We start from the raw sequence: 10,836 nt of genomic DNA, 5'->3' as shown, positions 1-10,836 counted from the left end.
ACAAGAAATGTGTATTAGGAGCTGAGACACACACATTCACACCCATGAGAATCCCACAAAAATACAAAACCAGAAGCCATAATATATACACATAGGACATGTAAGAAAAAAAACAAACAAAACAAAACAAAACAAAAACCTTGACTAACATTGTAAGCTTGTGAGACAAAGAACTCCCAAAGATGATGTTGAGTTTTTTTTCGTGTTGGCCATCTACCGCTGGGCATGCAGCCTACCTTTAAGAGCAGATTTTCTCCGGTGAGACTCCCTTGGAGAAAACAAATTTTTCATTTGCAAGTGGTTATCAATTGGCTATTGCATCTGAATTAGGGGTGGAACATGTGTCCACTTTCCCTTTAGCTCTAGGACTCATCCTATACAGGCCTGTGCAGGCCATGTGCATGCTGCCATAGTCTACGAGTTCATGTGTGCTCTATCAAGAAGGTTTTGATTCCTTGGTGTCCTCAGTCCCCTCTGGCTCTTACATTCTTTCTGTCTCTTCCTCCACAGTTTCGTGAGCACTGGGGGGATGGATTTGATGAAGAAATCCCTTTTAGGGCTGAGTGTTCCAGGGTTATCTGAACATTATCTGACTATGGTCTCTGTTCCCATCTCCCTAGGAAAGGGAAATAAATTACTTAGATGAAAAGGGGAAGAAACTGGAATGGGAGGATCAAATAGGAGGGGTAAGGAGGGACTAGGGAGGGGATATGAGGAGGGGCAGCTAAAATTAAGGGCCATTTGAGGAATTATATGGAAACCCAATACGATAGAATCCTCCTAAAATATACACAAATTCGAAGTTGATCTAAATGAAATCACCAAATAACAGGGGAGACAGAGCCCCAAATAGACATGTCTTGTCACTAAAGGAAGCTTCCAGTACTGGGAATGGGTTACATCTAATCAAATTCTTGGCCAAAGGAGTCCCATGGGAAGCCCTAAACAACCTAAGGTATTCCCAAGGTTATTAGTGACTCTTCACAAACTTATTGTAAGATCACATTGCCGAAGACAACACCTACACAATTCATTGAACACAGAAAAGTCAAGCTTGTGCCTATCTACAGCCTTCACCCTTACTGTCTAGTTAGTGTTCATGGTACCAGAAGGTACTTTGCACTCTATCAAAAGGTAAATGTAAACACCAATCCAGTTACAAACCCTTCAATCTACAATAGTGACCTACCTGCCTTGTTTGAGCTAAGGCCCACTCCGTAAGATGGAAACTATACTACTGCTTGACTGGCCAAGATCCTGAAACTAGATAGTCCAGGGAGCTAGAAGAAAACCAAATACTACTGTTCTGATAAAAAGAACATAGCAATAAAATGATTCCTAAGGATATTCTTCCATACTCATAGATCAGTGTCTTGCATAGCTATCATCAGAGAAGCTTCATCTTGTAGCAGATTACAAATCTTAAAATTAACTTAGGAAAAAGTTTAAAATTTTCAACAGTCAAAACTTTTTAATTAGGCTATTTACAATTCTTATAAGAGAAAATCTTAAAATAAATTTAATAGTTCCTATGAAAACTTTATTGCAAATTCTCTCAGCTTAAAAAAGTTCTATTATTTTAAAAGCAAATCTTAATAGGTACTTACAACTCTTGCAAGTGATAAATTAAAAATAAAGTTTAATGGTCCCTATGAAACTTAATTTACTATGCACAGTCTTGACAGGGTTTCAGCTGTTATTCCCAGGGGATGAGTACAGGGGAAGAAAAGGAAAGAGAAGAAATACATCAGATTTATCAGAGTCAAGTAGGCATGATGCACTGTTTTCAACATTCTTTCTCATGGTTTTGGCTATTTCAATTGAATGACTTTTTTTTCAGGGATGTCAGGCTGTGTGAGCTTTAGGCAAACAAAGGAAAGATTGTTTTTCTTACAAGTTTTACTCAACAATTGATGTAATTAAAACCAGGAAGGTCTTCATAATGCCTATATATACCTACATGACAATTGCCTACTTATTGTATAGCACTATTCTTAAAACAATGAAGTTTCATAATCACACATATTTTCCCAGAGCCTTTCTGATATGGAAACTTAATAAGCAGTAAGTTAAGGTTTAAATCAAACAATCCATAAATTATCAGAGTTGCTTCCTCTTTCACCAGGTGAAGAACAAAATGAATGTCAGTTACTATTTTTTGAAGACAACATAACTGCATAGCAGCTGTGTTATAATAATGATTCAGATGTTTGTAAGTGTTAATCTGGAAGCTTCATTACCATTATATTTATAAAGTTACAAATTTTCACTTAATATAGTTAGTCATGCCCCTACTCAGTTTAAATTTTGTTTCTAAACAAAAGTTTTAAAATTCAAGGTATTTTGATGAGAAAAATGCAGTAACAAATGAAATTGCTATCAATCAGACAAGTAGATGGAAATGACTTTATCTTAAAATAAATCTGTGCTCAAATAGTAAACAATGTTGGTAAGACTGAAGAGTCACAGGAAAGGCCAGCTGCAGACCTCTCTGGGGGTTACACCTATTTAGTTCTTTGTCCATTAATTACTTGTGTACTTTTGTTGGAGTTGTCTTATAAAATATTATACTTGTACCTACATATCATAGGATTTCTTTTCTTCCTATTTTTCTAGCTCCTCGAGATCCCTGTGTAGTTTCTCAGTGTATGCATTAAACCATAAAATTCCTTTATCTCAAAAATTTTGATAGCAAATATGTTATCATGAAGTTTCTAAATATCTTGATTTTTCATCATGGTATTTGTAATATGAGAATTATTTAAAAGTATATTTTTAAGATTCCATGTTTAAATTTCATTTTGAAGTTTTTCTTTTTAATATGGCTTTATAAGTTATGGCTTCATGGCTATTGAAAATGGTCTGAATTATGTTGGTTCATTGACATTAAAGACTTGCTTCCTAAGGAGGCAGAAAGACTGTAAGAGCCAAAGGGGATGAAGGACACCAGGAGAACAAGATCCTCTGAGTCAATGAGCAAGGCACATCTGAGCTGGCAGAGACTGAAGCAGCAAGCACAGATTCTACACCAGGTCCTCTGCATATATATTATAGCTATTAGCTTAGTATTTTCATGGGACTCCTGACTGTGAGAATGAGTGAGTCTCTGACTCTTGTCCCTGCTCTTAGGACCCTTTTCCTCCTGTTGGGCAGTTAAGTGCAACTTTGACATGATACTTTTTGCTTCATCTTATTACATATTATTTTGTCATTTTTGGTTTTATCTCTTAGAAGCCTGTTGTCTTCTAATGATAGACAGAATAAGAGTAGATCCAAAGAGGAGGAGAGGTGTGAAAAATTATAGGAGTAGAGGGAAGGCAAACTATAATAAGGATATATTTATGAGAAAAGAATCTATTTTCAATTAAAAACAGAATGGCATGCCTAATAAAGTAGCTTGTGAATGAATAATAAATAAATAAATAAATAAATAAATAAATAAATAAATGGGCTTGCTTTCTTTCCTAAAGAAATAGAAACAAGTATTATAAATACCTGAGACTACAGAAAGCAGAAGTATCCTGGGATATATGGCAGTTCATATGCTAAGTGAAATAGTATGTAACCTAAGAGGGCACTACAAATAAGCCAAGGGAAAATATGAATGAATACTCCAAACACAGGGAAAGGAAAAGTATACCTTAAATAAGGCAAGGAGGGCACAATAAAACATAAAGACTAAAATTTAAATTTAAAAACATTTGTATGGAAAAATATACTGTTAGGCAAGTTCAAAACATAACACAAATAGTACTTATCACTTATACATATGGCCCAAAATGGATTAGAATCCACATTTTTTATTTATTTCTGTGATAGAGATTGAACTCCCTTCACTGAATTGATACTATGAACAGAAAAGCACAGTCTTGATGCAGTGATTCCATATACAGTGATGTGAGGAGCTCTCTGTAAAGCTAAGTTCCTCTCCAAAGCATCTTTTATAGAAAAAATGTATGGAAATACTGCAGAATGAGAGGGGAGAAAATAAGCTACAAGACAGGCATACACAGGTTGCAAGAAAATAATGGAAATGAACCAGCCACGACTAAATTATTTTCTTTGTTCCCTTTGGTGAGTCAGTTTCTTTGAGATTCTTGTTGGCTGTTTTGTTTTAATTAGTAACATGTAAACATCATCATTACAAAGGAAAACAGTATGAATAAGAGGGAAGTAACATCAACAACAAAAGCCCAGTATATATGACATTATGTACCAAATAGGCAGAATAGAATGTGATGGTCCCCTTGGTGTGAGAGAGTATTAGTGGCAATCACTGAGAGTGAAAAAGAAAAGAGGGAGTTTGTTTAGGAGCATGAGTTAGGTACTATTAACACATTTCAAAATATAAGGTAGAAATTTGAAGTTTTTTTTTTAAATGAGAGGGGAAGCTACATAGATATGAGGAGTAAACTGTCAAGTAAGGGTTGTCATAGAGAAGGCTCTAGTAGCATGGACTGGCAGACAGTCCTCTTCCAAAAAGCAGACTCAGGGACAATTGATTCCAACAGAAAAAGGTATGAAATAGAAATGGTATTGACATGTTATGAAATATTTCTACACTGTGTGAAGATGTATTTGCTGTGAGTGGTATAATAAAAAGTTGAATGCCCAATAGCTAGGCAAGAAGTATAGGCAGGGTTTCCAGGGAGAGAAAGAAAGAGGGGGGAAGAATCTAGGTACATGGGGGAAGAGAAGCCAGAAGACACAGAGAGAAAACAGGAGGTACAAAATGGAAGAGAGGTAATAGCAAGTGATAGAACATAGATTAATGTAAATGGGTTAATTTAAGTTATAAGAGCTAGTTAGGAACAAGCTTATGCTATAGGCCAAGCTTTCATAATTAATAGTAAGTCTCTGTGTCATTATCTGTGAGCTGGTGGCACAAAGAAAAAATCTATTACCTATGGCATCCAACGTGGAGGCTCAAATATCCAAACATAGGGCCTGAGAAAGCAAAGAAAAGTTCTGGTAAAGGAGCCAAACATGCATGACTTCCTAATCCTGCAGTCTCTCATGTGGGCTGTTGCTCAGAATACAGAGGCACTTACTGGCCACTGCATGAGGGCTACAGCCAGAAGCCAGTGCCATGTGCCAGTACCATGTGCTAAGCTGAGCTATGTGGTGGCTGACATGGCAGTTTAAGGTTTGGCTCCCATGTCAGAGGACACTGAAAGTGCATGGCTGCAGGAACTTAACAAAGGCAGGTTCAGATCAAGAAAACTTCTGAACAGATATAGTATTTTAAAATGTGCTTAGCTGCCAAAGAAAGAAAAGAAAATGGGTATAGATGGTCATAGAAAAGTAGTTTAAAATAATAAAGTTATTGAAGAAATAATAAAGTAATGGAAAAACAATAAACCACATAAAGATGGGAAATACACAGGGTCTCTGGATCCTGTATGGTGCTTTGTTGACTTTGAATTTTTTAAATTCTATTGACACAAAAACAATAGCTTCTGAGAAATATTGGATTTTGGAAACTGCTAAATTAAGCCAACCTATATATTTTAAGAATGCCTTAACTTCAAAATGGAAGTCAGAAAATATATTGCATTGGGGGGAAGAGGTTATGCCTGTGTTTCCATGGGAAACAAAACATCATGTTTCTCTTCAAAATTACAAAAGACTGAATTTGGTTGGCGGGGGAACCTCCTGAAAATCTTGGCTACAGACATAAAAAGAAAAAAAGAAACCAAGAAAGAATAAGATAAGGTGATGTATATGCTGATCCTTCTACTATGGGAACAGCTCTGAGACTGGATGAAACATGATAAATCTTGTTGTCTACAGAGCCCTCATGACTTATTATTACATGCCATCCTTTCAAATGGCATGGATATATGTTTGGTTATACAGTCCAAACAGACATATAAAGTTAACAGATGCCTTTTACCTGCTCAAATATAAATCAAAAAAATCATCTTTAAACTCATTTGTTCAAACTGCACATTCCATACTTTTGTTAATATAGCCATGTATTTTACCTTTAAAAATTTTTGTGTTTTCATAAAACAAGGACAAGACACTAATAAAGACAAGTAGCCCAAGTGATCCAACCTCTCAAAATTCCTCTGTTTCAGTTTCCCCAAAATCTGCATCCATAATAACTTCAAAGCTGCTAGCTGAAATAGTCCAGCCTCACAGACTATCCAGACAAGACATCAAATAAGTTCTACTCTTTCCCATCACACAGAGACTAGACAAAAAATGATACAGCTAATTTTCCCAGGACTTGAACATTATCTCAATTTTCTCAATGTCCCCTAAAGAGGTCATCACTTCCAGACAACAGGAAACAGTCTAGAGAACACAATGCCCACATTACTGAGAAATGAGATGGATGGTTTTTGGTCATTCAATGGATTATGGGTGTTTAACATCATTTGGGGGCCTTGGTTGCATATTGTTACTGATCATGGTAAGGGAGGAAACTAAGCAAGGAACATTAGATTCAAGGATTTATTTCTGAAAAGAAAAAAGGGGAATATAGGGATAGTAGGATAACAGGATAGATTACTGAATTGACTTTAAGCTAAAAAGCAACTATTAACCTCTAATATTTTACACCAGTATGGAAATATGTGTATTGATACAAACTTAAGGTTATTTTTGTGAGAAAATACTCTATATATGCTTCCACTCTTTTTGAAGATATTTTGTATATTCATACAAATTTAAGGTTATTTTTGTTATACTGTTCATATGATTCTATTCTTATTTAAAGTATTGTACCTATGTAGCACATTTAACAATGATATGTAAATTTCCAGTCCTTGAAAATTTTTATTACAAAATTTCTTTTTGGTTTTTCAAGACAGGGTTTCTCTGTGTAGCTTTGGAGTCCATCCTGGCACTCGCTCTGGAGACCAGGCTGGCCTCGAACTCACAGAGATCCGCTTGCCTCTGCCTCCTGAGTGCTGGGATAAAAGGTGTGCTCCACCAACACCCGGCCAAAATATTTAGGATAATTAAGAAATACAGGTTTGTAATTAGTCATCTAACAATCAAATTTGTGGTCATGTTAAGTACGTTTTCAAGATCAAAAAGATATGTATTTTGGATAGACAGATCATCTTCAAACACTTCAGAAACCTACAAAATATGGCATTTAAGATGTTCTAATAACCTAAGACTTTTCATGACAGTGAGGCACATCTGCTCCTGACAGAACCTATTTACTTCCAAAAGGGATAAAGGGCATTGAAGAACCTCCATATGGTGTTTGTTTTCATTGTGGCAAAGTTAGCCATTTAGCAAGAAACTGCACTTGCCTCAACTGCTGACAGAATGTTGCACAAATTGGATAAGTAGGACACAAAAAGAGAGAGACTACTGAACTTTGCTAAGACAAGATAGGACAATCCTTCAAAATTCTTCACAAAAGAGTCTGCCAGATATTCTAGGCCTGTAGGCTGAAGATGGATGCCCCAACGTTGCAGAAGAACCTTGAGTAATTATCCAGGCAGTCAGGTATTTCTGTCATTTCTTTGTTTTTTAAGTTGCTTGCTCTGCACTTCCTGTTTCCTAGGGTAATACTGTATCCTTCTTGGTTTTCTGATGGGGAATGAAGACTAGATAGTATACAGTTTTCCTTGTTATGAAATTCAAGGGAAAAAACTTACATAAGAGTTATAAAGTTTATAAAGTTGAGAAACAAAGGATTAAGTTGTTTGTCTAAGATGTTACAGGTCTAAAAAGATATTTTTATGATAATAAAACAAATCATGTTATAAAATGTTTTAGGTATAACTTTGAACTCACTAAGATAGGATAGATAGTACAGTACTTTCTCCAAATTTAGCAAATGCATATGGACTAAACATTGCGAATATAATTTTTACTTGACAATTGTTCTTATTGTATATGGTTTTACTATGTTAGAGTTAAAAACCTTTCCTTTTTATTTAGACAAAAAGAGGGAAATGTTGAGGGATATTTGTACACAGTGTAAAGATGTATTTGTTGTGATTGGTCTAATAAAAAGCTGAACAGCCAATAGCTGGGCAGGAGGTTTAGTCAGAATTTCCAGGGAGAGAAAGGAAGAGAAGAAATAATCTAGACACTCTGGAGAAGCCAGGAGACTTGGAAAGGAAACAGGAGGTACAAGATGGAAGAGAGGTAACACCATATGATAGAATGTAAATTAATATAAATGGGTTAATTTAAGTTATAAGAGTTAGTTAGGAACAAGCCTAAGCTATAGGCAAGCTTTAATAATTAATAAGAACTTTTATTTGAAGCTGGTTTGTTGGGCAGAGAAAGACTCATTATATTAATGTAATCTTCAAAGTTATGGAAACTATGAAATAAAAAGAAGAGTTTAAAAACAGTCATCAGATGCCACAATACATGGCACTGCCTTAACCACAGGCCCTGTTGTTAGGCCCAAAGGTCTTATCTGTTTTTGTCAAGGGCAGTTCTATCTTTCTCTCCCTGCATACATCACAAGATTTATATTTTTAAAACAATGAATTGCCTTTATAAATAAAGAAAATAATTTGGAAAATGAAGCCCATTTGTTTCCAGACCCATGCCATTGGAAGAATTTGACAAAGATTTTTTCCTACTTCCAGTCTTTTAATGTTGACAGTGAAGCTGATTATAAAAACACACAAGCACAAATGATAATATTAAATCCAGCATCCCAAGAGTGATGAATAGTAAAAGAACAAGTGCTTTCAAAAGAAGACCATAGGCAAAATGATGCTCTGTCAACCAGAGACTGGCATCCTTTCACTGCAAAATCAAGATCCTGAAGACAGTGAAATTTGTAGATGTGCTTTATTTTCTATTTATTATTTACTAATAATTTGCATAGGTTGTCTTTATAGGCAACTTTTATGCACCCAATGTAAATTAAATATTTCCTACATCTGTGTAATTATAAGATCATGACAATGCTTTGCACAACGCCCTGATTTTCATGTAGTAGTAAATATCAGTTATTCATTCTTTTGAGATCTTATGTGTTTTGACTGAATTTTCAACTATACTTTTGAAACATATATTAGTGTATGAAGAGAAAGAAAAGAGCCCTAGAGAAGGCACAGAAAATAGAGGCCCACTCATTTGCACACTCAAGAATTCCATAAAAACACTAAACTGGAAGACATAATATATACACAAAGGACTTATGAGGTAAAAAGAGAGAGGAGATAGATAGATAGATAGATAGATAGATAGATAGATAGATAGATAGATAGATAGATAGATAGATGGAAGAGTCCTGACACTACATTATGAGACAAGGAACTTCTTAAGATGCCATTGAGTTCATTTTGTGTTGGCCATCTACTGCTGGGCATATAGCCTGTCCTTAACAGTAGTTTGTTTTTCCAGTGAGACTCCCTTGGAGAAAACTTAACTTTCTTTTGTAAGTGGTTATCAATTGATTGATTCTGGGATAAGGGTGAGAAAAGCTGTCTACTTCTCCTCTCAGCTCTAGAATTCTAACTGGTGCAGGCCCATGCATGTCCTGTGCATGCTACCTCAGTCTTGTCAGTTCATAGGTGGATTCAATCCTGTTGATTTAGAGGACTTTGTTTTGTTGGTGCCCTCCATCCTCCCTGGCTCTTATACTCGTTCTCCTTCCTATTCCATGGGGTTCCCTTAAACCTGAGAGGAGGAATTTCATGGAGACATCACTTTCAGGAAGTGTGTTTCAAGGTCTCTCACCCTCTCGTCATTTGCATAATACATGGCTTTGTTTGTATTTGTTCCCATTTCCTTCGTTAGGTTTGGGAAATTTTCTTCTATGAATTTGATGAAAATGTTTTCTGTACCTTCACCAGGGTTTCTTCTCCCTCCTCTATTCCTATTATTCTAGATTTGGTCTTTTCACCATGTCTCAGATTGTCTAAGGGGTTGAGGACAGGTTTGACAGGATTTTAAGCTTTCACATGTTCTTTGACTTAGATACTCATTTATTCTATTGTGTCTTCAGTGCCTGAGATTCTTTTGTCCAACTCTTATATTCTGTTGGTGAAGCTTGTCTCTGAGGTTCCTGTTCAAGTTCTTAAATTTTTCACTTCCAGATTTCCCTTGGTTTGGGATTTCTCTATTGATTCTATTTCTGCTTTCCAGTTATGAACTGTTTTATTCGTTTCCTTCCACTGTTGGCCTGTGCTCTCATTGATTTCTCTAAGGGTTTTTCTTTTATTCCTCCTTTAAGAACCTCTATCCTATTCATAGAGACTGCTTTAATCATTGTTGTCTAGTGCTTCCGCTATGCTGCAACATTCTGGGCCTACTGTGGCAGGGTTACTGGGCTCTCATACAGACACATTGTCCTGACTGTCATTGTGTTTTTATGCTTGCATCTAGGCATCTTGGTTTGGAAAGATTGTAACTCTAGGTACTGACATATGATCTTGCCTTTTGGGGGATGGGTGTTTTGGTCTTTGCTTTCTGTTGCCCTCTCTGTTATTCCCTGCAATGGGATAGAGTGGTAGCTGTGTGTTGCCTGGTATGAAATCCTTTATGCTCCTGATAAATGTGTTCACTGGGGGTTCCTGGTAAAATGTGTTCCCAGGTATTGGTATCTGAATATTAAGAATGGAGATGGGACTAGCACAGGAAGAGGGTACTAAGGGGTCCACAGGAGGGAGGAAAGCATGTTGCTCTATTATGATTTGCTTAGTGCTCTGGGAATTAGGGCAGAGCGTGGGAAGAACTAACAGATGGTCTGCTACAGAGCTGGGATGAGAATTGGAGGTTGGTTATGGGGAAGAGGAGGGAGAGTGAAGATATGAACCTCGCCTACCTGCTTCCTTGGCCTGGACCATGTGATCAATTCCATATCCAATCTGAGCTTGTTGCTCAAATTATCTCAAA

General features: G+C 36.3%; 1 non-coding gene across 1 annotated transcript; it reads right to left on the bottom strand.

Annotated features, from left to right (window-relative positions):
• Positions 1 to 8,324: 8,324 nt before the first annotated feature.
• Positions 8,325 to 8,449, bottom strand: LOC113834471. The gene has a single exon (XR_003482979.1). It is a non-coding gene; the product is annotated as a U6atac minor spliceosomal RNA (small nuclear RNA).
• Positions 8,450 to 10,836: the final 2,387 nt, after the last annotated feature.

Source organism: Cricetulus griseus, chromosome 2 (genome assembly GCF_003668045.3).
Source record: "Cricetulus griseus strain 17A/GY chromosome 2, alternate assembly CriGri-PICRH-1.0, whole genome shotgun sequence".
NCBI lineage: Eukaryota > Metazoa > Chordata > Mammalia > Rodentia > Cricetidae > Cricetulus > Cricetulus griseus.
This window is presented reverse-complemented; position numbering and strand designations above follow the sequence as displayed.